At 38.4% G+C, this 23554-nt stretch overlaps 1 protein-coding gene across 1 annotated transcript in view; it reads left to right on the top strand.

The window, feature by feature from the left end:
* Positions 1–23554, top strand: part of MAP3K13 (mitogen-activated protein kinase kinase kinase 13) — a 1545737-nt gene that overhangs the window by 346307 nt on the left and 1175876 nt on the right. The window lies entirely within an intron of this gene.

Below are 23554 nucleotides of genomic sequence, written 5' to 3'. Positions count from 1 at the left end.
TTTGAAAATGTTTTGTTGTAGCACAGATTAGGTAAGTATTGTTAAAAGCGTACGTCTCTTCTGACATCACACCTAATATATGAGGCATTAATTTCAATGTTATAGGCTTTTCTTTTGTTTGTTATAGTGTTACAGTGCTTTGTCACATGCCTGTTTTTTATGTCTGTTACTGTTGCAACAAATTTTCACAGTATTTCTCATTCTATTCTTTTTTATTTAACTTAGTTTTATCATGCAGACATCAACATTTTCAGTTTCTTTGCATTTGCAGAAGGAATTTCATTTGCTCTATACACATACATATATTTTTATACTGTCAGGTCTGTTTCTCTTAAAAACCTGCCCCTTGTTTCATCATTTCTTATGACATAAACTGTTTTGCCTGTAAGAATTATGCAACTCACCAAATTTACAGGCTCTGACTATGTTATTCAGCTTTGTAATATAAACATCTGTGGGACCTCTTTGTGCCTTTGTAAAAAAACGGATGGTAGATAAATAACCGCCTCCGTTTAGGCTCACAATAATTGTTAAATTACTCTCTAACTGTTGTTATTTAACTTTTCTTTCCTTAAGAATGTTTAAAGCTTCTTTCTCAGTGACATGTAGAAACTTGACAAACATTTCCTTTTCAGGCTTCTGAACTGTTCTACTCACACCAAGAAATAAATTGAAATTCAAGATCAAAGGCTTCCAAATTTTTGATAAATGTCCTTGCACTGGGAAGACTCTTGATGGTTGCAGTTGCAGTTAAAGCATTCTCACATTGAGAATTATACTTCTGTGCTTGCAAGCACATAAACTCTTGAAAGCAAATAATGTTATGCATGGTAACTCAACTGGGAATAAAAACAGAAGATAGTGACAGTGGCTTTGGAAGGAACAATTTAAGTCATTGATATGAACATTTAATGATGAATACAAGAATAATTATGTGTTGAAAATGGTTGTGTAAAACTAAACTGCTGGTATCCTGCTGTTTAACAAAACTGTGGAAAATTGAGGCTCTGCAGCCACTCTTGAATGTTTATTTGGCTGCTAAAGTGGATACATAATGGAGGAGTTTCAAACAGCATTTTGAATTTCATATGTCTACGATATGTGCTAAGCATGAAGTTTAGAAAATAAAGGTCTCCTTTTTCTTACACACGGTTGGGATGACATGCTAGATGTTATTAACAGCATTGTGCTTAGGGAAGTGGCTAATGTAAATTTGCAGTTCGTTATGGAAAATGTGTAAGCTTGGATGCACAGAGCAAACTAGAGAAAGGCAGTTTTGATCATCATGTGACTGAACTGGCAAACCACAATCAAATACTTGAATCTGGATAATAAAGGATATATAACGCAAAAAACAGCGGAGCGGAACACGGCAAGCAGGAGATGAAATCCTCTTATAATGAAAATGTCCTCATTAGCACTGTGTAACACAATGAAGTTCAAAAAGATTCCAAAACGGGTAAAAAGCTTTATTACAGACAACGAGTTAGCGCCTTCACCTATTCAGGCTTCATCAGACTCAACACTACAATACTCTCACTAATTGATTTTATACACTAAACTGGCGGGAAAACCAATTAAATAAAACAATTAAACTGTTAAAACTCTAAAGATTATTATGTGATAGAGCACCCATAGAACCACCATGTTCAAAGACACCGAATGGGACACACAGGTGTGGTCACTGTAATTTCTGTGAACACATCAATTCCAGTCTTACTTTTTTACATCCTGTCACCCAACATCTGTACTTTATCAAGGCATTTGGGGACTGTATGACCAACAACATAGTTTATTTAGCCACCTGTTCCTTGTGCCAATCCTTCTATGTTGGCAAGACCAACAGGAGTTTTAGAGATCGCATACGTGAACATCTGTACAGCATTAGGATGGCACACAAGCACAATGCCTTAGCCAAGCATGTACTTGAGTGTGGTCCCCTTCATACTTTCAGTTTTAGGATTTTAGAGAGAGTTAGTATTAATTGCAGAGGAGGGGACGTTAGGACGCACACAGAAGGAAGGGAGAATTTCTGGATCATGAGATTCAGATCTGATATTCCACCAGGTCTGAATGTTATATTATCTGTTAAACCTTTCCTGAAGATGAGGAGATTGAAGGTACACAATGAGGAATATGACTCACATATTCCACATATATTTTTTGTTTTTTCCCCCTTTTTGTATCCTGATTTTATGCCTTTTTAGATCTGTGGTCTATATATAGTTGTCTGTATGTTATTATGGTTTTTGGATATATGTACATATTTTAAGATTGTTAATGTTTTCACAGTTTTAACATAGCTTTATTATGTTTGTTTATATATTTTTCTTTAGAGTTTTAACAGTTTAATTGTTTTATTTAATTGGTTTTCCCGCCAGTTTAGTGTATAAAATCAATTAGTGAGAGTATTGTAGTGTTGAGTCTGATGAAGCCTGAATAGGTGAAAGCGCTAACTCGTTGTCTGTAATAAAGCTTTTTACCCGTTTTGGAATCTTTTTGAACTTCATTGTGTTACACAGTGCTAATGAGGACATTTTCATTATAAGAGGATTTCATCTCCTGCTTGCCGTGTTCCGCTCCGCTGTTTTTTAGCGTTATATATCCTTTATTATTTGTTGGCTTTTGGAGGAGCGGTTTACTCCACGTTTACATATCCTTTATATTATTATAGTTCTACTTGAATCTGGATAACCTGATTTTTTTTTTTTTTTTTTATCAAAGTTAGAATTTTATGTAGAGGGCCCGATAACAGACTTAAAAGAAATAATGCTGAGAGAACAAGATTTAGACTTAGAGAAATTTCCGGTGCTGTGTCTTGCAAATGAGACGGTCAAGTTGTAAGCAAGAGAACTTATGAAAGCTAACTGTAGATGCAAAAAAAAAAAAAAATAGCATGGAAGAGCAAATAAATCAAAAGTGGAGAACGTGGCATTGATAGAGAGAGACAAGAGCTTATGAGATGGTAGAAACTGTAAGAAGTGTGGCCACAGTGAAATGCAACATCTCCCCAGAATGTTTTTGGGTTAGGGGAATGCCCTAAGTAGTTTACTGAATATAATAATTTGCACATTGTTTTATTAAATAAGAAAAACAAATTAAAGGGAATGTGGTGACCGAGAATGTTTTTGAGCAGTTTTGTGTGGATACGCTGCCACAGAATGGTAAAAAAGAGCTTGGATTACTGCTTTGCAGGTAAATAACAAGACTGTTCCTTTTAATGCATTAACACTGACAGTGTTTTTCAGGTTGTGATGTTAAGTACTTTAGCTAAGTACTTTTTTAACTATTTCCCCAATTATAACATTATAAGTTGTCACTAAGAAAACTTTCTTCTGCTCTCCATTGTTCACAGCTGTTTTGGTGGATTTATTTCTGGTTTTGGATCATTGATAATAGGGGATCCCACGTGATGTACATGTCATCATTCTCTGTTATGCTTTGTGGTTCATGTTTCTAATGATTTTCAGCTACTTGTACATTTGTAGTGTTTGCACAATCTCCAATGCAACAGTCTTGCCACATTATTATGCCTTTCAGTGTATAGTTGTTTGCCAAGAGTGTATCACACCCAGCAACAAGGTGTGCAACTGTTTTCAGTTCTTTTTTTATTGAACCAACATTTGTCTGTTTCTCCCACATGTTCAGCGAATTTTGTAAACCATGTATGTAGTCCACTACGCTGGGCTTCCATTATCAACCTTTCATCCTTTGGTTTCAACTCACCTCTACTTAACCATTCCTGTGTCAAATCCTGATCAACATGTGGCTGTTCCAGGATATCTCTATACCTGCCACTATATTTATGGCTTTTCGACATTGTTTTGCTGTCAGATTTTTGTATACTTCTGGTTTGATTTCCATTCCAACTTGCCAACTGAATATTCTGCTAAGCTAAGCAGAGAGGTCATCTTGGACTTCCTCTCCTCATGTTTTAAAGCTTTCACTATGTTTGGATTTGATGAGGTCAACAGGTGTGTATGCAGTCCCCTGACTGCAGATCTTTACATATAATCGATTTTGAGGAGGCCCATACTTTCTTCAAAGTAAGGGGTATATAATCTTGGTGTACACTGATTTTTTTATATATCATTTTATATGCGTGCAGCATTTTTCTTGTTTTTCTGTCCAACTGATCCAATACCGTTTGGGGCCAGTCACTCACTTCAAAACTGTAAGTTAAAACAGGAGGAGTAAATTGGTTTACAGCATGGACTTTATTCCTAAATGTCGAGTTGCTTTCAGTATTAGTTTTAGTCTTCTGAAATATTCCATACTGAGTTTTATTTGCATGTGTTCATGTTTTATTGCCAGTCCTTCATCATTTCCCAAATATTTATACAGCTCTTCCTGCTCAGGTTCCTTTGTATCCCATTTCTATCCTAGATTGATATTTTTTGGTACTGCAAGTTTCTTGCTTTAAATGTTGCTTTCTTATAGCCACCCAGTTTAATTTTGCCAAGTCTTTGGGTGTGTAATAACATGATGGGAATGGCTCCCATTCCTAAGTCAGGGTATGATTAAAGTTCATGAGATTAGTATTCTTTCAGTCTTTGATGTTAGACAAAAGTGCTCATAGCAGCACTCCCAATGTGCCCAGAATGAGCCACTTGTATGTCACCTCAGATGTTGCTTGAGGTCAAGTGAATGAATAAATTCATAAATAATGGCCAATAATTGTATTTCAGGTCACTGCTCTCAGAACCAAGCAGTGTAACATTGCTCTCAATTTTGTAGCTCAAGGGTCAGGAACAAAGGCTGAAAATCAGGAACATATTTTAAATATTTCTGTTACATACACAGATGTTTGCTAGAATAACAAGCTTTGCTGAAGGATACAAGTCTGAAAATCACATGCCTGTCATTATTTAGTGATCACACTTCATAGCGGTGTGCCCAAAAGCCGTAGGTTTTACAAGGAGTAGATCAAAATACATCTCAGTTTCTTTGCTCAAAATTTCTGGACAAAACCAAAAATAATTGGGGGACAAGAAGAGATGAATTTTAAATGATATTTTATGGACTTATAAGCAAGGTAAACCCATTAGACAAAGTATCCCTTCTCAGGGGTGACCCAGAAGTACTGTCTGGTTTTCATGACATGCTCAGTCACACATTAGGCAAATGGAGATAGTAAGGATTTGAACCCTGTACTTTTGACTACAGGAAGCAGTTTGTTAGTTGATATATCAGAGCCTTAAGTGTCAGACAACTTTAAATGTCTTAAAACATTGACAGACCAGTAAGTGTTGCATGGGCACTCATTTCCTGAGCAATAAAAACTATGAATCTATAATGAGTGGTATTACTGACAGACTGTAACAGAAGTTAATGAGGGACAGGGTGAAATATGAGGCAAAATCAGAGATGATGTTCAACATATACTCTTGCAGCAGCCTAAGCTAAGTAGGTCCTACCCTTCATGACCAGCCAGCTTTTCAAAACTTAGGGCTACCTTCCACGTACTCCAACTTTTAGGAGCTCAAGAGGAGATCCATTTAAAGACAAATGGACCATAGATTACTTTAGAACTTTGTTTTGCCTTTGAAGAATGCTCCTTAAGTTGGGCCCAGTGGAACTTTTGGTTGCTAGCAATCCTTCAAGGCTGGGCAGATAAATCCCCTTTTGGGAAAAACCTTCCACTGTATATACATATTTTTTTTTGAAGAAAAAGTTTGTTTTTTCTGGCTGAAAAAGTTGGTCTGATGTCATCATTTTCATTCATTCCTCAAAGAATGGATCTCTGATCTGGCTCAGCCGCATTTCTTTCAGAGTCTTGGATCCAACTCTCGAGCTCCTCCCTTTACTCATAATGCCGCAGACCCCTGTATTATGTCAGACCTCATTTGCCACATTTACATGGATCACACATTCTCAAGTTCTGGAAATAGTTTATTTGCCTGTTTGTGCGTAAAAGATTAGATTTTTTTCTCCCCTTTTCTTGGTTATATTTATTATTTATTTATCCTATCCTCCCTTTACTCATTTTCCGTGCTTTAGGTGTTTTTTTTCTACATACCCGTTACTATTGGGTATTTGTAATCACCATTGCTGGTAATTTTTGGCTTTCCCTTTGTTATAACTTTCATATCTGCCTTTAGGGTATTTATTTAATACAATTGCTGGTATTTATTTCTTTCTTTTCTACCTATTCTAGTTTAAAAAAAAGGACTATTGTCTTTCCTTATTCTTTTTCTCCTTTACATGCTAAGATGGCTGAAAAGCCAACAGGGTTCAAAAAGTGCACTTCATGTGGGCATAAGATACAGGGAATGCCCCTGTTGCATATGAGCAGCTTATCTGGAACCCCCTTGTCTCGGGCCCTAAAAAATAGGTGCAATAAATTAGTTCTGAAGGGTTTGCTACCTGCTTCAGCTCCTTCCTTTTCAGTTTCCTTCTCAGGGGCTCAGCCCCCTACCAAGAGGTCTAAATCAGCTTCAGAGCCCAAGGAGCATAGGAAACATTATCCTGCCTGGTCTCCTAAACATGCTCCTCCATCAGAGCCATCTGCCAGACAGCCTGAGTGTTTGGATCCAACTTCTTTGGATCTGACATCTGAGATGTCCAAGTCTCCTTGGCCTCAAAGCCCTCATTTCTCTCCAGACCCTATTTCCCTTAGGCTCTGATCTCTATTCTTACAGGAGACACCCAAAAGATTGTCCCATCCTTCTTCCATTTGATCCTCTATCAGATCTCCCCGAAGCCTCTCTGAAACAGATGTGGATAGAATGATGAGGAAGTTTCTCAGAGCTCGGATCCAGATGGGGGCTTTACAGTCTCCCATCGGATCAGTGATCCTTCAACCTATATCCTCTTCCGTTGTCTTTCCTTCTCCAGTCTGTCCAGCGATTTCAGAGCCCTTGGATCCAAAAGCCCCAAGAACTGAAGCATCAGATAACAGGACAACTACATTGTCGACTCTGACTGTGTCCCTGACTCACTCACGGTAACCCCCTCCCCCCAGAGCAGATGAGTCTCAGAGCCGAAATGTTGCTGCCATATCCGGAGGGGGCAGCCTTTGACTCCGAGGCTTTCGGAATCATCATTTCCCCTCAGAGCTTTGGTGTTAGACAGCTCGAGTTTGATTTTTCTCTCTCATGGCAGGAGCCCGGGCAAGGTCAAAGATTAGCGGCACTTGGAGTTTCAGCTCCGGTGAGGCAGACAATGGCTTCTCCCAGTCCTTATGCTTTTGAGATGGTGGAGAGGGCTTTCTCTCATTGGAGAGTACATTTTACTCTTGCTTCTTCAGATCCTACTTTCATACCTTCTTTGAGTCCGAATTCTGAGCCTCATCACTGTATCTCTCAGACACAGCTGGCCCAATACCTCTTCAGATCATCCCAGTGAGGAGGTCTCTTAGAAGAGATTGTGTAAAAGGAGGCACATGGATTCCCCTCAGGAATCTTTAACTGAAGACACTAACTTAGATGAAGGGGAGTGGTCCCCAAGATCTCCACCAGAAGACGTCTTCTTTGGAGACATTCTAGAGATCCTCAGTCAGAAAGGTGGATGGTCTTCCAACCCTCATTCCCAGGAGGAGGTCAGTGTTCCTAAAAGCGTTTGGGTCCATCCCATCTAAGTCTTGGGTTACCTGTCCAGTGGATGACCTTATATTTCTGGTGTAACACTGGGCGTGGAAGGAGCCAGATAACATGGAACCAATTCCCCATTGCTCAGATGAATTTCTCACTCCACCCAAAGACAGGCCTTACTGGAGTAAGGGAGTTCCCCTGGATGCAGTGGTTGTGGTGGCAGCCACAAAAAAGGAGCTACCTGAACAAAGCTTTTCTGTTCATCCACCTAATAAGAGAGTCCAGGGTGATGGACAGGTTTGAAAAGTGCATTTGTGCCTCAGTGACCTTTGCTCTACGTCACTCAGCTACTTGGCACATTTTACCAGATTGCAGAGAGACTTGATTAAGGAACTCTCTAAGTCTAATCCTGGGTCCATATTGGCAGAGGAACTTAAACAGTTTTCTTCGCAGCTGGCCACCCATCAGTCAATTTCTAATGCATCCATAAGGTTAATCTCTCATGCAGCAGAAGGTTCTTCGTGGGTGGCGGGGTTCAGGCATCAGTATCAGTAGACTTGTGTGGATGCACTTGCGTGATTTTGCAGAGCCCTTTAAGTCTTCTTTCATCAATGCTTCATTTGATGGATCTTCTTTGTTTGGGCCCACAGTAAAAAAAGCACTGTCCCATAGTGAGGAAGATGGAAAGACCTTGTTTGCCGTGGGAATCTGTTTTTCTACCCCGCAGAGATCCTTCTGTAGGAGTCAGTGCAGAGGTAAAAAGATGTGGTTCCAAAAATCAGAATGACCTTTTCAGGACTTACGAGGGGAAACATGTCCATGAACACGGAGAAATTCCAATAGAAGACGCCGTCCTCACTGTAGAGGAGGCCAACAAAACCAAGAGTTTGAGATTACTTTTTGGATAGTCCCTTTCAGTGCTCCCAACTGTTTTTCTCTGGAGGCAGTTGGGGGGCACTTATCTCTGCACCTGAAAGCCTGGACATCCATCACAAAAGACACTTGGGTGCGAAAAATTATATCCATAGGACATTTCATTCCTTTTTTACAAATTCCAGCATCCAAATAGAAAAATCTCCCTGACCGATGTTCCACCCATTCAGCAGTTGTTAGCAGCCATAGAAATTCAAAAGCTGCTAGACAAAAGAGTCATCCAAGAGGTCACACCAGACTAGAGAGGGTTCAGAATTTAAGATTTTATTTAGTGTCAAAGAAAACGGGACATGAGGCACATTCTGGATCTCAGCAGTCTCAACCAGTCTGTAAAGAACTTCAAGTTCTAGATGTTCATGGTTCAGCCCATTCTACCTCTTTTACAGAAGGACGATTGAATGTGCTCTGTAGATCTCCAGGATGCATACTATCACATCAAAATGAACAGATTCTCCTGGAGATATCTGCTCTTTTGATTGGGGGCCAGTCATTACCAATTCAGAGCCCTGCCCTTTGGTCTCACCACAGCCCCTCAGTGTGTTCACTAAATGCATGGCAGTGGTAGCAGCTCATTTCAGACTGCTCAGATTCAGAGTGATCCTTACCTAGATGACTGGTTTCTCGCTGCCCCAACCAGGCATCTTTTCAAAAAGGCCAGGAACTGCTTACTCCAATTATGTCAGTCTTTAGGGATCACAGTCAATTTTTCCAGTCCCCAACTTTAACCAGTTCAAGTCTTGGAGTCTATAGGAAGCCTGGACACAGCCATTTAGTTGGCCTGCCTTCCACCAAACAGAGTACAGTCCTTAATGTCAAAGAGATACTTGCACACCCTTCTCTCCCAGCGAAACTGGTTCTTCAGGCCTTAGGATCAATGGCTGTGGTTATTACCTTACTACCAACTACTCATTTTCACATATGTCCTCTTCAGTGGACTCTAGTGGCTCAATGGTCAATTCTTCAACAGCCTCTGACCCATCCCATAAAACTTTCTTGGGTTTTCAGGAACTCCCTGCTTTGGTGGATTCAGTCCAATGAAGTTTATCAGGGTTGTTCCTTTGTATTTCCACCGCTAGTAGCCATGGTGACCATGGACACCTCCCAGCTGGGGTGTGGGAGGTCATTTCTTGGGATGGACTGCCCAAAGCACGTGGTTCCCAGAAGAGACCAATTTGCATATCAGTGTGCTAGAGATGAGAGCAGTCCTGCTAGTGTTGCAGACTTTTCAGAACTCTCTTCCCCTAGGGACAATTGCTGTCCAAATGATCAACATGTCTGTGGTTTGGTACAACAACAAACGGGAGATCCTGGTCCTTCCCCCGTTGTTGAAAAGCAATGAGAGTGTGACAGTGGATGATCTCCTCCAACCTCTTTCTTCTAGCAACACATACTGGGGAAATCCAGCATGCTAGCAGACAAACTCAGCTGGACTGTTCTTAGTGGTCTGTCAAGTCAAGCAGTGGCTGAGAGAATCTTCCATCAATGGAGTCAACCTTGACGCAGTCTCTTGTCCTGTCCCCTCAACAATTGCAGCAGGTTCTTTGCCCTGATCCCCCCTCAGGGGGAGTCAATGAGAGATGCTGTGGTCCAAATTTGGCTATCCAGTCTCCTGTATGCTTACCCCCCATTACCTCTAATTCCCAAATTTCTTCAGAAAGCACTTGGTTGAAGAGCAAGGCAGTCCTCATTTTGGCCTTGTCAAGTGTGGTTCCCCTTCCTTTGGGCTTATCTCCTATGTTCATCTTGGACACTGGATCCCTCTCTAGATCTGATCACTCATCCCACAAGGACGGCTCACCTGGACATTCCAGGACTCTAGTTGACCACATGGTTTCTCCAATTCCAGTGATGGCCAGACAGTCCAGGCTTTCTTCCCCGGTTTGCCAGATTTTGATACCATCCCAAAAAGCCTACCATAGATAAGTATATAAGAGTAAATGGGTGAAATTTTCTTATTGGGCCAATCAGAGACAATTATATCCATTTACTGCACCCATTCCTGCTGTTTTAGATTTTTTTGTTTCAGTTTTTCATGAAGGAACTAGTTTTTCTAACATTAAAGTTCAACGAGCAACCATCTCTAATTATCACACTGGAGATAATGCTTTCCCGTAGCTTTTTCCAAGTTATGCAAAGCCTTTCTTTAAGGTATATTTGTGCTCAGACCTCCGATTAAAGATCCTGCTCCACCATGGGACCTTACAGTTATGCTGCAGAGTTTGTTTCAGCCTCCTTTTCTTTTGAGCCCTCAGTCAAGTCTGATCTGAAGTTTATTTCTTGGAAGACCATCTTCCAAGTGGCCATCACTTCAGCTAGGCGAGTTTCTGAACTCCAAGCACTCTCCTTAAATTCACCTTATCTAACATTCCACAAATATAGGGTTACTTTAAGATGTAGTCCATCTTTTCTGCCCAAAGTAGCCTCTGAGGCAAACATCAACCAAGTGATCAAATTACCTGTGTTCTTTCCAAATTTTTCTAATAAAGATGAATACATACATCACTTTTTAGATTTGCATAGACAACTTTATTTTTATCTTCTTGGGATGAAGGCTTTTAGAAAAACTGACCAGTTGTTCATCTACTTTGCCCTCAGTAGATTGGGAAAACCAGTTTCTAAACTTACCTAAGCTAAATGGTTAACAGATTGTATTTCATATGTTTATTCACAAATAGGTTTGTCCTTGCCGAGACCTCCACAACCTTACTCCACTAGATTCATGGCTACTTCATCTGCTTTCTGGGCCAGAGTTTCTGTTGATATTTGTGCTGTAGCCACTTGGTCTAGTGCTCATACATTTATTGCTCATTGGAAATTAGGTGACATTTCCAGAAACAGAGCTGCCTTTGGTTCTGCGGTGATCCGGAACATCCTTCCATGAGGGCCCCCCAAGGTTATGATAGCTCAGGACTCTGTCCCATTCATTGAGGAATGAATGAAAATGACAACATCGGATACAAAAGTTATGTACTCACCTTAACTATGCATCTGTGTTGTTCATTTTCAATCTTCAACCCCCCCCTTCCCCCTCTCCATTTCCTTTGGGAGTGATCTGATAGAAATTCTAGAACCACTGTTCCTGTTTGAGCCCTTGTTCTATCTTTTATCTTATTTTGTGGCCTATAACCACTTTTTTCAGTTTGAGCAGCAAACTCGATCTAAGGTAGTACAGGTGCCTATGGGTAAAGTGAGGAGTTTAAGAATCAGATCCAAGAGTTTGCAAGCAATGCAGCTGAGCTGGATCTGAGGTCGAATCTAAGAACCATTAGATGAGGAAGAATGAAAATGAAGAACACAGATGCATACTTATGGTGATTACATAACTTTATTTTTTACTAGGAAACATTTTATTTCATGGATGCCATTTCCATGGGAGCGTTGTATGTAAATGCTTATATGAATATTTTGTGTTGAAAATTTTATTTTTTGACTAAAATTTTACTCAAGTTCTGTGTTTGGGAGAGGATACTTTGCTTGTGGGGGACTGTCAGTTGTATACATTAGTGTCACTTGTTCTTTACTTTACCTGTTACCAACTTGTCCAGGTTCTGCCATTAGACTTTGAGGTCTCTTTCTCAATTTACCTATGGAACAGCCATTGGCCTCCATGGTTTCACCTTCTCATGTTCACAAAAAAAGAAAGTTGTCAGAGAGTCTGTGGGTGTCAGGCTGTCTCCTCTGGTCCATGAGCAGCTGCTGGTGGGTGACTGTTGTGGCTGTTTATTCCTCAGATATCACAGATTTTTGCTGTGGTCTTCTTGCTATAGCAGATGCAGCCACAAAAAGATGGACAGATAGCCACAGTATCTGTAGTTGTAGAAAAGCAGTTAGTGGACAGTGGAGAACCATTCTTGTCAGTCTCAGGGAAAGGGGTAGGGGAAGGTTCTTCAGTTAGCTAATGTTGGGAATCTGCATCTGGGATTGGTATGCCTTCTGAGAATATGGCTTTTTTCCATGAAAATTTCCTGAAAAAGTGAGCATATTGGGAAAACCTTCTAGTCTTCTGTTTCTTTGGACATGGAGGATTTACTGGGATTTGATTAGTGCTTTTTTGCCCAAGAACCCTAACACCTTGCGGGGAATTATTGCATTTAAAGAATGGGCTGTCTGCTACATAGTTTTGTATTTTCTTTATCAGTATAAACCCCTTTTTTTAATTTTTGATATAAAATAGTTTTGCTACCTAATGTTTCAAACTTGATTTAGCATACTAAATTGTTGCTGAGGAAGTGTCTTACTTCCAAGATACAAGTTATGTATTAATGTATACACAGACACATATATACATGTATATGTGTGTATCTCTCTCTCTCTCTATATATATATATATATATATATATATGTCTATTTGTCTTTATATATTATCTATATATCTATATGTCTATTTGTCTTTATATATTATCTATATATCTATCTATATATATATATATATATATATATATATATATATATATATATATATATATATATATACACACACACACACACACATATATATATATATATATATATATATATATATATATATATAATTTGTATATATCTGTATCTATATAGCAAAACCACGTAAACAAAAAAACAAAGTCCAGCGAGCAAAGGCAAGCACCGGGAGCAACACAAAAAGTAGAAGATTAAAACAGATGCTGCCACCAGGCCGTAGGGCATAAAAACTTTAATAAAAGTGATAAAACAAATAACAGATGAGCGCTTTCGGGTTTCAACAAATCCTTCTTCAGATCTGTCTCCATATATAACATCATCATAATTAAAAAGGCCAACAGATACCACAGTTGGGGACAAGGCCCATAACTGAACCTGTCAAATTTTTCTCCAGAATTTCTGCCCTTTGAGGGCTGGCTTTAAGGGAATATTAGTATTTAAAAAAGGTACAGCACAGGCTTGCAATCTAGCTATCCATTTCATTTCATTGCGCTCAGTCTTTAAAATGATGTCACCTTCCCTGATGTTAACTCTCATCAACTCCAGGGCCGTAAACCGAAAGTAATGTCCTTCCTTGTCATTTACATGTTTAAACAGCAGGTTCTTAACATCCTTCAGCCTGATGTCACGTATGTGTATCGATATATATATACTCGTGTGTGTGTTTGTATATATGTATGTGCGTATGTGTGTATATGCATATAGTTGTGTGTGTGTGTGTGTGTGTGTGTGTGTGTGTGTATATATATATATATGTATATATATATATATGTGTGTGTGTGTGTGTGTGTGTATATATATATATATATATATATATATATATATATATATATATATATATATATTTATATTTATATATAGGTCTCCCTTGTATCAACGAAATTACTTTTCATTGAATTCTACTTACCCAACTCCACTTCTCTGAAACTTCACCAAACTGAAACCTGAAACTGAATTTACAGAGACGACAACACTGGACATTTACTCTACTGAATTTTTTAACAGGGAATGTATGCACTTGCCCAACATGGGGAAATTTGCCCTTTCCCCACTGTAGTGTGATCCCAGAGTTGGTATATTTAGTTAAGGGGTGTGGGTGGAGAAGCCCTCCCATCTGGGTGGGTTTGGCATACTGCAGTGTGTTTCTACGTTGAATGTTGGCCAAGTGCATATGTTCCCTGTTAAAAAAATCTGTAGTGTGGTCATTCGGTGCATTCACAGTTTGATGTTGTCATTTCTGTAAATTCAGTTTCGGGTAAGTGGTGTTTCGATTATTAGAAGTAGACCCATATATATATATATATATATATATATATATATATATATATATATATATTTATATTTGTGTTTATATATATATATATGTATAGTTATTTATATATGTATATATATATATATATATATATTTATGTGGGTCTACTTCAGATGCTCGAAGTTGCAGAACATCGAACCACACTTCATCGAGGACGAGATGATCGATGTTTTACAACATCGAACATGAAAGTAGACTAAATTAAAAAAAGAAAAAACTCTGCTTGTAAGTTTTTTCCAGAGAGGCAAGCCCCCCTGCATCCCCCATACCCCTATTTCCCATTCCATGGCATTTTGTTCACAGTAGTGTGATCTTGGAGTTAGTATACTTTAGTAGCAGGCATAGAAGTTTTTTGTTTTTTTTTGGAGTTTGATGTTATATTGATGATCAGAGGTTCGATGTTCTGCAATTTCGATACTCTGAAGGGGACCCATATATATATATATATATATATATATATATATATATATATATATATATGTATACAGATATATAGATACATATATATATATATATATATATATATATATATATATATATGGGTCCCCTACAAAATCCCGAACGCATAGAATCCTGACGCCCAAAATACAGAGACGAAAAGCCCAAAACCCCACATTACCAAAAGACCAGAAGCGCGAAATTCAAATTCCCGATGTTAAGGGATTTTGAGTTAGTGCTTCTGGTGTTGCGGTTCAGGTAAGTATGTTGTGTAAGTGTTTTGGTGAGGGGCTTTAGTGTGTGTAAGTGTGTGTTGTGACTTTGGTGTGTGTGTGTGTGTGTGTGTGTGTGTGTGTGTGTGTGTGTGTGTGTGTGTGTGTGTGTGAGGGACTGTAATGTGTGGGTGTGAGGTTTGTCTTGTGTATATGTTTGTGCGATCTCGGAGTTAGAATAATAAAGTAGGGGGTGTGGGGGGCACAGCTCCCCACATGGGGGGTGCTGGGGGCGAATCCCCCCTGCTTATCTTTAGTGTAGGGTGGTTTGTTTGGTTATGGGGGGAGGGTGTGTGTATTTTTGTGTATGTGCTGTATGTATGTATTAGTTTAGCGATTTTGAATTTCGCGCTTTCAAAGTTTCGGTAATGTGGGCTTTTGAGCTTTTCGTCTCGGTATTTTGGGCGTCGGGATTCTGTGCGTTCGGGATTTCGTAGGGGACCCATATATATATATATATATATATATATAGAGAGAGAGAGAGCACAGACAGACACACATATGCGTAGAAGCACACACATGTGCACGTACACACATTCAGAACCACAGATAGGTATACAAACTCTCAGACATATTCAGAAAAGCTGACAGACACAGACAACACACATAGCAGTTACAGCAACTTTGTTGAATTAATACACTTCATTTGTGTCATTGTAAGTAAACGTAAGAAAAAAATCTTAGAGGAAGGCATTAAAAACTCACCCTGCCTGTTTACTGTCACTTATTTTGCCATGTAGTGCTGTGTAGTTTCTTCTAGAATGGTTAATTTGCTAGTAAATCACTGAGGATCAAAGTCAGTCATTGATGACAGACATTAGAGTTTCATACTTCGTATTGTTTAATTAATGAGTGCTGATGGCAGCCTGTTGCATTCATAAGATATTGGAATGTGCTTTCTGTTAACTTTCTGTCTGTCTCTCTCTCTCGCTTATGCTCTCTCTCTGTCTCAGAGACACACACACACACACACACACACACACACACACACACACACACACACACACACACACACACACACACACACACACACACACATACTTGTGTTTCATTCTTTTTTTCTCTTTATTTACTATTATTTTATTTTATACTCACTGAACTGCAAAGCCATTCAGCAAGTGTAAAAAAAATGGAGGCTTTTTCTTCTGTCCGAGGTTCACAGTAGCTTAATTTGCAGCTGGTAAACTATGGAATTGTTTTTTTTTTTTACCTGACATCATCTATACATTAACACCCTGGAGAAAGTTTAATGAGTTTTATATTGTTCACTGTTGCAGTAGCATTAGCTATATGGGTAGTATCATGCCAAGGATGTAACAGCTGGACAGCTTTAGGACACCATCCATGCTCCTAAACCATTGGTCAGCTTGAGCTGAGCTTGCTAAAAAGGCAGGTTGGGGCATCAAGCCCTCCAGATTATTCCTGCCATTGAAAAGAGCGCTCCACTGCAGGTTTTCGCGGCCCGACTGTTGGCTTGGGATTGTTCTTTTTCCTATTAGTTTAAAAGTTGCTTGAACTAAATGAAAACCTTTTTTTCCTGTGGAGAAATTGTGTTTTATTTTATTTTTTGGGCATGACAAAGTGATTTGAAGTGTTTTTTTACTGTGTTTTTAAATGAAAAATGTGACTTTTAAAGATTAAAAATTCTTACCAGTGTATGCTATTTGAATTCCCTGGGAAAGAGGCACCATTTTCTGCTCGACCGTGGGACAAACTAAAAATCCCTCAGCTGCTTCTTCTTCCAACCATAAAAAGAAAAAGTTAAGCAGACAGTCTTTATCAGCACAGAGGCAGGCTACCAGTTTTCCATAGCTACATGTGGGCGACTTTGCTGTGGCTGTTGCTTGTTCCTCAGACCACTCATCTTTTACTCCGGATCCCTTGGTGTAACATCTACAGCCACTACGGATCAGGGGTTAGCAATATGCTCTGCAGCTGTTGGAGTCCCCACTAGGGGCAAGAGAAAGCCTCACTTTTATCACGTAAGGCAAAAATTCATTAACAGAAAAGAAAACAAACCATATTAACATTTTTTCCATTTGCATAACATTATACATCACATATATTTTTTTCCTTGAAACTATCATCAGTCCAGCATTACATAAATTGCTGAATTTCTGCCTTCCCTTAAACCTCACTCCTTCCCTGAACATTATTCTGGATGTATTATTCCCACAATTTCCATTTATTTTTGTGTAATTTGCTTCTTCCCTTTTTTAAAGAACCCTTTCTCTTCCAGTTTTGTTATTGTTTTATAATATTCAGTACTTCAAATACAGATGATTTAGACTTTTGATTTCCATTTTCTAGTAGTTGCCTGTTTGGCAGTCAGCAGAATTTAACTGAATAAGGCCTTACTGTGTCTAGGCAATTCAGATCCTGTGTCGCAGCTCAAACTAATCATTTCTTTAATTACAGACATTTGCTCACTCAATATTTCTGTGACAGCACTCTGTAGGGAATTTTTTAAATTTTCCTACTCATTACACTCCCAAATCTTATGTACCCACTTACCTCTTTCTTTCCCATTACAAATCCAACATTTGCTATCTGAGGAAAATATTCTTTGAAGTCTGCTTGGGTTATAAAAATAACAAACAAAACTGAGAAAATTTTGCCCAACAAAACCAATAATCCAAAACGAAAAGGCGAAAAACGGAGACCACCAACCGGAAGTTCAAGCTTAACTTGAATTTCCGGTTGGTGGTCTCCGTTTTTCGCCTTTTCGTTTTGGATTATGGGTTATAAAAATACCTATGCAAACACTTCCAGGCAAAGGTCCTAAAACTTTTGGATTTTGTTGCATACATTAAAGCTATACATATGTCTTCCTGTTCTTTTGTAAATTGCTTTTCCAGCATCTCTTCCAAATCTTTTCTGATCTCCTCTAATTGATTCTTATAGTTACTATGCAATGTTTTACATGCCCTACTAATTTTTATTTTTAACAGCAGCTTCCAGATTCAACTAACAACTCTACCAGAGCAGGTATTTCACTTAAGATTCCCTTATCCCTTTGTCTTCGCTTATATTCTGACACCATTTCCTGGTAGAGAAGGCATTTTCTAGTTTCCAGTCCAAACATTTTCTTGGCCTCATGGGTTCATAGGTAAGTACTAGGCTAACTGCCCTTGCCGGCTATTTTTAGCCAAGCCAGTTTCTCTTTTTGTGCTCAAAGTAACCTATCCCATTTGGATATAGATTGGCCTTACCCATCCCATGGTCGATAATTATATGTCACTATTAATGAGAGTGACTGGGATCATACAGTAGATAATTTGAGGGGACTCATGCATGAGATAAAGCATTTAGGAACTACCTCTGTTCATTAGTAGTACAGGGGCAATCCTGGAGTAAATTTTCTGTTTCACATCCATAGATCTAAGTTGCGCTTGAATATGAACAAAGATGAACTTTGTTTTATTATGGATGGGGAGTCTTTTCCACAACAGTGATATCTTCTGTGAGATATATCTGTCCCAACAAACCGTGCTGTTGATTTTACAGAAGAGGTTTAGATCCCGTGATCGAGTATTTCTGATGCCATTTGCCTTGCAGATGTGCAGTAATCCATTAGTAATGGGTCAAAGAGTGCCCTGTATGCCAGACATAGGTCACCACTTAGCAGTCTGTAGAATATAGAGTATAGTGACAGGACTTTGAATTGGTCCATGTAGGATTTGTTGTTTAGGCATTTTATCCTTTTAAGTAAGGTATTTTTTTTGTGGACATTCCAGTTGTTGCATGTATTTGCACAGATACATATCAAAGGGCCATTATATTCAATGATTGACCTAATGTGGGCTGAATAAGACAGTTACATCCCTAGATCTCAACAAAGTCCCTTTGTTTGTAAGCTGTGCAATGTACAAGGACTTTTTTTCAACAATTGACACATGTTGGTCAAAAGTTAGGTCACTGTCCACATAAGTTCCCAAATCTTGAACGACTGGTCAACTCTTAGAGGTGTATTGTCAATATGGTAGTTTCCTGGAATAGCTGACTTCTCAAAGGATACACTAATGCATTTTTTTGTCATTTAATTTTAGTCCATGATTTTGGCACAAGTTATTTACCTGGGACAGATGTTTCCACAGAATGGGGATTCAGTGACTACTCCTAGCTCTCAGTCATCTGCAAACTTATTTAGGCAGAGACATTTGATATTGGCTTTTAATTCAGAAAAGCAGGTGCCAAACAGGAGAGGTCCCAGCACAGAACCCTGGGGGACTCCACTAGTGACTGGTCACTTTGTGGAGGTAGCTTTCCCTGTTTTGATTATCTTCAACCCACCTGTGAGCCAGCTGGCAATCCAGTGAGTGAAATAGGGGTTTATTCCCAGTTTATTTAGCTTTTCTACAATGCCTGAGTACAGAATTGTGTCAAAAGCTGTGGCCTGGTTGAGGTATGCGGTTTGCAAAACTTTGTCTTCATCCATTGCTTTAGTGACCTTTTCAAAAAAATCCACCAGCTTGAGTAAGCATGACCTGCCCTTGACAAATCATAACTCTTGCTCTCTTCCCCTCCCAGATAAATTCCTTTATTTCTTTATTAATTACTTATAACAACTTTTCCTCTCATTGATAAAAATATGCCTGACCTGTATATAAATCTATAGGGACTAAAACATTTTCACTGTTTGTTAATATCCATGTACATAAACAATAGCTTCCAGTTTCTCAGTTTTGTATAATGTTTTGTTTAGATTCTTCCCACATATTCTTAGGTGCCGTAATAGAAGCCTTTTTAATCCGTACTCCTAAATACTTCATCTTATCATGAGTATTGCTAAACCAATTCATGCATGTGTACATAGTTTATGGCTATAGCATTTGTTTTAGCTTAATTAATTTTATATCGCATCAAGACTTGAAGCTATCTCAAAATATTCCACAACACAGAGGTGTCCTTTTCTGGATATATTAGATACAAAATAATGTTATCTGCAAATTAAGCCAGCTTTTCTTGATTACCATACCAACTATATCCTTGCATTTCTAAGTTACTTCTTTACTTTGCCAATGGCTGTAAATATAAAGCAAATAACAAAGGGGAAAGAGGACACCATTGTCTACTTCCTGTGTTCCAACATAGCTTATCAAAGAGGAATCCACCCACTTTAATTCTTGCCTCCGATCCTTCATATGTCGTCCTAATTCACCATATTATTGTGTCAGGGAATGTAAGTGCTTCAGTTGCCCTGCTCATAAAACCCCAGCTTACTCTACTGAATTCTTTCTCTGCATCAAGGTCCACTAACAACAGTGGTATTTTCTTATATTCTGCTTCCCTCTCAATCATCATTGTTCTATTAATGTCAAGTGGTTGCCTCACCTCCACAAAACCACATTGATCTATATATGTGTATATATATATATATATATATATATATCAACTTTGGAACACCTTTTATATTATTTTATCTAGTATAGACATAAACACTTGATAATCACGGTTTAAAATTAAAATGGGTCTATATGAAGCTGAGTCTGATGTGTCTTTACTGTTTTTAGGTAATATAGCCACCACAGCTTTCTCGCAAGATGTTGGTGATTCACCTCCTTTTAGACTGCTATTAAATAAAATCTTCCGATCTTTAACACTTTTGTCCCCCCCCCTAACTTCCAGACTTCCACAGGAATACCATTTGTACCTGGAGATCTTCCTGAAGATTGATTGTACATTATAGTTTTTTTTTCTCATCTCCTTATCTTAACTGTTAGTTGTTGAGTCTTGTGTAGCCTTGTCATAATTAAATCTTCCATAATTATTTCCATTTATGCTCTTTCTTTATTTTCATATTTCTGTGCTTTATACAAATTTTCATAAAATTTCTGAAAACCTCTCATACCGTTACAGGATCTCTAGTTATTTTATATTGTTATAAGCTGCATACGTTTGGTGACAACCCTTTTTACTTCCTGTTGCATAAGTTGTGTTAAAAGTTATTATCAAAAAATATTTGCTTTAACAGCAATGTTTCCAAACTCATGCATATTTTGCAGATGTTCCCTTATTTTTTCTTTAGCACTCTGCATTTGTTCCTATTCTTGTTCTGAGAGATTCCCCATATTCTGCAGTACTTTAACCTTTGGCAGCCCCTCTAAGAAATTTCTGTTGATTCTTAACCATGTCTCTTTCTCTTTTATTTCTATCCTAAACTCAATTTTCGTTGTATCCCTCTCACTTAGCAATAATTTCTGAAGATAATTCTATCTTCCCTAATAACTCTCAAATAATTTTCACTACCTATTCTTTAAATTCCTTTCTTTACAGGTGGTGGAAAAGTGCCGTTATACCATTTAACTTCATTACCCTGACTTTTTATGTTGGATTTTCTCAGGGCACGATCTAAAATAGTTATTGGATGTGTGTGATGAAGCTTTCAATCAAATGCACGTGTTCCTGTGAAATATAATTACTATCTAATCTAGTCTAATTATTGTACCTTGGGAAATAATATGTACATTCTGCCAGATTCTTCCATACCAAGTATTTTCATGAATTACTTCAGAAATGTACTCCCTGATACATCCTTACTATTGCAAATCAAGTTCCAGTCCCCTTGTATAAATAGTATTCTCTGTTGAAAACGTGTTTATTTCTACCAAAATGTTCTTAAGCTCTTTAACAGCAGTTTTTGGAAGAGAGAGCCACTCATGTTGATCCTGGGAGAGGGAACACGGAAGGCTTCCCTGTTTAGTAAGAATGTTGTGCCCATTCCAGGGTAAGCTGCTACAGTTACTAATTACACTGTTGGCCTAAGTTTTCCAGTCAAAAAGAAGAAAAAAACTGAACATGTATCTGCTGCTCATCAAATTTCATTAGGAGTAGTTTATAGAGTCTGGCTCAGGGTTTAATTCAAACTATTGATCATTCTTATAAAGTGTTTTCTGGTAAAAGAAAGAGGGATGCCTCTTTTACTGAAGGGATTCAGGATTTTGAATCTGGACAGGCAGGTGAAGGGACATATGGGTTTTCTCCTCAGTTTTCTGATGCAGACTCAGGAAACTCTTTGTGGGAGTTTGTCTTTCTCTGAAACAGTTTCCAGAATGTGTCAGTGTTTTCGGTGGGAGAACACAGAGGTTACTCAGTCCCTCAGAAAGTACTGTGAGCTGTTACAGAAGGAATTTCCAGAACCTTTACCCATTTTCCTAATTCTGTCAGCTCTGGAGGATGTGTGTGTCACTGCCTGCAATTTTCCTGACAGTCAGCCTACTGGCCCTAAAAAGGCAGAATGTGGAAAGTTCCTCAATCTTTTATGCTTTTGTACACTCTTCCCATAACTGACCCAGCAGCTATAGCTTTAGTTAATCTTACTGCTGCTAAAAATGTGGTTAATTCCAATCCTACTCTATTTTACAAGGATTTGAAGAATATTGATTAAGTATGGGAAAAGCGAGTATGCTTCCGCAACTTTGATTTTTAGAATTTTGAATTGTCAGGCTTGTATGTTAAAAATTATTCTGTGAAAGTATGAGGAATGTTTTGTCTGTAGTTTCTTCTTGTGAGGAAAAATCTGTTTTAAATAACTTAAGTCTCTTCCATAAGTCAAGTCACAATTAATTGTTTACAGTATAAGTATAACTCAGTTGATACTTCCAGGGCTGTGGCCACTGGTACTGTTTTGAGGAGGTTTGCCTGGCTGCATTTTCAGGACCTCCCTGATTATGTGAAAAATGATATTTTAAATTCTCCATTGGTTAGAGTTTTAGTTTTTGGTTTTGCTGCTGCAGTGGATATCAAAAAGTGTGATGAAAGAGGTAAGTTGATATAGGGAGAGATTTTTCAGTTCTCCTTTTCCAAATTTTCTAAGGGATTCTCTAACTTTTCATGTACTCTTTTGGCAAAAACAAAAATAAACAGTCTCAAAAATGCAGGTAAACATGTTTAAGAAGAAATGGTAAGGGGGTGTCCAAAAAGAATTCAGGATCTCCTTAAAACCAAGGACAGTTCAACTGTTTAATTCTAAAGATCATCCATCAACGTTACACATGGCAGTAGGAGGATATTCCTCCTTTTCAGGGGGTAATTCCTCATCCAGAAGACCAGACTCTTTTATTTCCCCTGTCCTTCGTCGCATGCTGTCCCATGGAGTGGCAGAACCAGTTTCTGTTTTCCTGGTTTAGCAGGTTTTTATTCAAGGATATTTTTAGTGCCAAAGAACAAAAATGCTTGGAGACCAGTTTTGGATATTTCTTTCTTAAACCTGTTTCTGATAGTGCTAGCATCACATGCCTATTCATCTAGACTTCAGGCGTTTTTTAAGGTTTTGTGTCTAAATCACATTTTCAGTTGTCTGCCTTACCCTCTGGACTGTCCACTGCACCAAGAGTGTTCACAGGTGTCTAGCTCCAGTTATAGCTCATTGCAGGCTACAGGGTTATTCACAGTTTTCCAGATTTAGACGACTTGCTTATCTTCGCAGAATCTTTTCAAAGTGTCAGGAATCTCTCACGGGTGGGAGATCACTTACTGAAGCTGGGATTGCAAGAGAACATTAAAAATTCTTTTTTGATTCCTTCATACAGGATTGTGTTCCTAGGAGGTCTGCTGGACACCTCATTTTAAAGAGCTTTTCTTCCACATGAAAAAAACAGATCTAGATCTAGATCTATTTTTGAGGT

Source organism: Protopterus annectens, chromosome 6.part1, assembly GCF_019279795.1.
Source record: "Protopterus annectens isolate FY-2018-M chromosome 6.part1, PAN1.0, whole genome shotgun sequence".
In the NCBI taxonomy this organism is placed as follows: Eukaryota; Metazoa; Chordata; order Ceratodontiformes; family Protopteridae; genus Protopterus; species Protopterus annectens.
This window is presented reverse-complemented; position numbering and strand designations above follow the sequence as displayed.